Source organism: Gavialis gangeticus, unplaced genomic scaffold (genome assembly GCF_001723915.1).
Source record: "Gavialis gangeticus isolate Ggan-Ray unplaced genomic scaffold, GavGan_comp1, whole genome shotgun sequence".
NCBI classification, from domain to species: Eukaryota; Metazoa; Chordata; order Crocodylia; family Gavialidae; genus Gavialis; species Gavialis gangeticus.
In genome coordinates this window covers 82782241-82786609 of record NW_017729025.1, presented here as the reverse complement: position 1 = coordinate 82786609, position 4369 = coordinate 82782241, and the positions used below count along the sequence as shown (strand labels likewise).

At 49.6% G+C, this 4369-nt stretch overlaps 1 long non-coding RNA gene across 1 annotated transcript in view; it reads right to left on the bottom strand.

Annotated features, from left to right (window-relative positions):
• Window positions 1–2477, bottom strand: part of LOC109298769 — a 10979-nt gene extending 8502 nt beyond the window's left edge. Inside the window, exon 1 of the long non-coding RNA XR_002097695.1 lies at window positions 2386–2477. This is a non-coding gene — a long non-coding RNA (uncharacterized LOC109298769). The remainder of the gene's footprint in view (window positions 1–2385) is intronic.
• Window positions 2478–4369: the final 1892 nt, after the last annotated feature.

Below are 4369 nucleotides of genomic sequence, written 5' to 3'. Positions count from 1 at the left end.
ACAACAGGATTACCAGAGTCATCTAGGAGTTAGAACTAAGATAGGTTTGAGGAGGCATGTCAAGACATCAGCACCTGAAGGTAGTGTATGGAGGGTATAGGTAAAGGACAAATATATAGATGTAGATGTATAAGAAAATCCCCTAATTAATACCTTAGCAGCCTCTTGCTTAAAACACACACACACGTGTGTGTGTATTGTATTTTTTAAGCAAGAGGTTGCTAAGGAATTAATTAGGGGATTTTCTTTTTAACCACTACATTTACAGACCAATTTTAACTATTCTTTAACTTCATCTTTCATTTAAGAGAATATACATCAGAGCTGCATTCACTATAATGCACTAAGCTGTAGTTTTTGGTATTAATTTTCCATTCAGATTCTCCTCTTCTACCACAAATACTGCTTTGAGGCAGATATGATAAAAAGCAAACATGGGGAAATTGGCAGCTTCTCTCTCAAGTGATTTGCTTTTATGTCACTTATTGTAATTTTTTCTAGGTTCTTTGATCAAAAGATTTTGTTCTTGTTCTCTGATGGAATGAGGTAGAGTCTATCCTGCCTTATACATCATTCACAAGTTTTCAACTAACATCAACTGAAGATATTTTTTAAGAATGGTGTTTATATAAAGTTACTTTAATCTTCATTTTCACATCTGTGGCAAATTTTCAGTATCTGTAAGTAGGAAAATAAACTTTGCTTTGTATACTAAGCAAGTCAGAAAGTAATAAATATGGAGTTACAGAGCCATCCAAACACCAACATTACCTTTATTATCTGAACTTATAACTCTGTGTTTATCCCAAAAGGCTGACAACAGTGAAGACAAGATTGTAAGATTTTCACTTTCCTCAGTTCTTGTGCAATTGTGGCGGGTAAGTATAAATATTAATCAGTTTAAATTTACATACTGATAACACAAGTTGAATCAAATTGTTGTATGTGTACACAAAGGGAATTTGTGCTCAGTTAGTTCTTGCCAAAAGTAGAACTTTAATTTGAAACGTCAGAAGCAGAATGTAAAGCCTTGATAAAAGAAAAAAATTGCAATTTTTTCATATTTGATTTCCTTTCAGAACACCTTCATAATATGAACTAAAAGTATTGACTAGGTGAAGAATTCCTGAATGTGCAGACAACTTAATATCATAGCTTTAAGACAGATTTTAACTAATGAATTGTAGAAGGACACAGTTACCCATTTCACTTTTGGTTGTTTTGTCTACTAACATTCATACAGTGTAATCATCAAAATCCCCCATGTAATTATGGTCGCAGCATAACAATGATGTTGTAGCCATGATGGTCCAGAAATGATGTAAGAGGCACAGATTTCATGCTTGTCTTGTTCCAGCCAGACCTGAAGAACGCCTCGCATCAGAAAGCTTATCTAGCTCCATTCCCAACTATACAGCTAGTCCGGCTCTATAGTTACCAAACCTTTCTGCTACTTCTGACCATGCGCAAAGTCAAAACTATACAACTACGGACAGTTCTGTAGTAAAATGAATATGTAAGCAGAGGATCACGAAACTAGCATGATCTAGTTGGGGCTGGTCCTGCTCTGAGCAGGGGGTTAGACTCCTGAGGTCCCTTCCAACCCTATTTTTTTCTATGATGTTATAAAGCTAAGCAACACAAAGAGCACTATATACTATGTTATTGGTCGAGCAGAGAGACACAACTAGTCATGTCCGCCTGAAGTCAAGTGGCAGGAAGGGTAGGTGCAAACCTTTTCGACTAACTAGAGAGAGAGAGAGAGAGAGAGAGAGAGAGAGAGAATGTGTGTTGCTGCATGCGCATGTCTGGCGCACACGCACACACATATCACAAGTTTCCATGAGCTAAAAAGTCACTTTATCAGATGCTGTGAAACCTGCGCCAGCCGCTGCTGTCCCAGACACTTGTGATCCCTCTACTTTGGCGTGTCCATCTGTGTGCATCTCCCTGCCTTCTCTGCTCCGAGGCACAGGTGTAACTAAGCGAGCCTCCAGGGCTTTCACTTAGTCAGGCGGTGCCGCGCCAAAGCAGCCGGGACGCCCCGCTGGAAGACCTGGTAGCCAGAGCCTAGCTCCAAGGAAGGCGCGTGGAGGGGGGCACCCTGGCCTGCCATTTCCCCCGGCTTCCCAGCCGCTCCCCTCCCGCCGGGTGCCGTCACCCTGGGGCAGCCTGAGCCGGGAGCCAAGTCCCTCGCTGAGTGCCCTGCCCTGCCGCGACCGCAGGGCTTCCACTCCGTCAGCCCGGCGCAGCACCCCCAACCCAACGAGTCAACATGGGGGCGGGGGTCCGGCCACCGGCGCCGGCCGGGGCCGGGACCGACCTCCAGCCGCATGGCCGGGCTGCGTCCGCGGGGAAGCGGCAGACTCCGCCTGCGCGACTCACCTGCCCCGGCCGGGGCCGCCGCCGCCGGCCCGGCTCCCCCCTCCGCTTCCTCTCACGCCGCCATCTTCCCCTCCTCACCTCGGCCGCCCAGCTGGGGGCCCGCAGCGCCCGGCGCCTCCGGGCCCGCCCACCAGGAGCGCCAGCCTATTGGGTGCCGCTCCTAAGCATCACCGCTCCATCGTCGACAGCCATTGGCCGCCGGCCCCGTCCGTCATGAGTGCTGGGCGCCCGCCTGCCGGGCTCTGCGCTCTGATTGGCCGCTCGGGGACGGCCGCTCTGCGGTGGGATTGGCTCGCGCGCGTGACAACGCCAGGCCCCCGGTTCCGCAGCCCACGCAGCTGACAACTTTTAAAGGGGCCGTGCGCGCGTGGCGGCCCGGATGCTGCGGGAGGGTGGTGGTGGGGGCTCTGTAGGGGACGTCCTGCTGCGGTGGGGTCACGCTTCCCCCTCCCTCAGGATACAGTGTCCGCCTGGTCGGCCCCGCGGCCGCACACATACGGAGCCTGCCCTGCGCAGTGCGGAGGGCGAGGCGCTCCATGCACACCCCGCCTGGCCGGGGCGTGGGTCTCGGTGCAGCGGCGCGCTGAGGTCGGGCAGGAGCGGGTCTCCAGCGCTGCCCCTCTCCGGGTCCCGCTTTCAAGGATCCTCCGAGCCCTCCCGCTCCCCTTGATCCTGCAACCGGAGCGGGACGTGGCGGCGTTAAGTCGGGTTGCAAGGAGCCCGTCAGCAGAGTTTGCAGGTCGGCCACCGACTAAACCCCGCCCGATCGCCTGTTTCGCTCAAGCTCCTGAAAGAAGAGCATTTTGCCCGGGGCCAGGAGCACCCGCTAGGAACCCCTATAGCTATACCGAAGTGTTAGCAAGTTCTTAGTCTAGTTAAGATGATCCCCTCAAGTTGCCATTTCCTCTCCCCGCTGAGCCCCCCCGGCCGTGCAGCGCAGAGTAACAAGTGTGTTTCACCTCCACAGCTCCCCTGTCAGCACCGCTGCAGTCTCAAAGGTTTTCCAAACCTGCTTGCAGCCTCCCCCTCCCTGAGAACAGATCTGTTTGCTTCCTCAAGCCGACACGGAACTGAACTCAGTACCAGTGACTCCATTGCTTGGTGCAGGATGGATATTAAGTTAGCAGGTCTGCTGGCTGGCTTGTTTACTCTTTTAATATTGGCAGATGAACTCTCAGATACTCTGGGGAATACACTTCCAGCCTCTACCGCCCCAGCACAAAACAGAGTTTTTTTTTGACCTAGGAGGAGTTTTACAATCTTTGAATTCTCAGCTTGGAGAAGGGTGTATGTCAGAAAGCTTTGCAAAAAAAGGATTTTTTCTTGCTACTATTTTGTTGGTCTAATAAAAGAGATCACCTCTGACCCAAGAGCTTTGTGCATCTCTTCCTGCATTCTAGCATTTTTCTGGTTTTACAACAGCCACTGAACACTGGCCTTGTCAAAAAGGTACCCAGGAGTCCTAAATTAGCTGAGGATGGGTTAGTTTAAAGCCTGCTTTTTTAAAAGGTTATACTTCTATGTTTTAAGTGATCCTTACATACCAGGAAGCTGGAAAATACTCATCTGAGCTACAAGTCATAGAAAATTAGAGTTGGAATAGACCTCAGGAGGTTATCTAGTCTACCCCCAGCTCAAAACGGGACCAGCCACAACTAAATTTAAAGACCTCCAAGGATGGAGAGTCCACAACCTCTCCGCATAACCTGTTCCAGTATTTTATTACCCTCCTACTGAAAAAATTCTAGTATTTAACCTAAACTTCCCTTGCTGCAACTTGAGACTGTTGCTCCTTGTTCTGTCATCTACCACCACTGAGAACAGTCTAGGGCCATCCTCTTTCAACCCCCCTTTCAGGTAGTTGAAGGCTATTAAATCTCCTCCATCTCCTCTTCTTTAGACTAAATAAGCCCAGTTCCCCATCTTTCCTCATAAGGCATGCCCCACCCCCAGTCCCCTCACCACTTTTGTCACCCTCCACTGC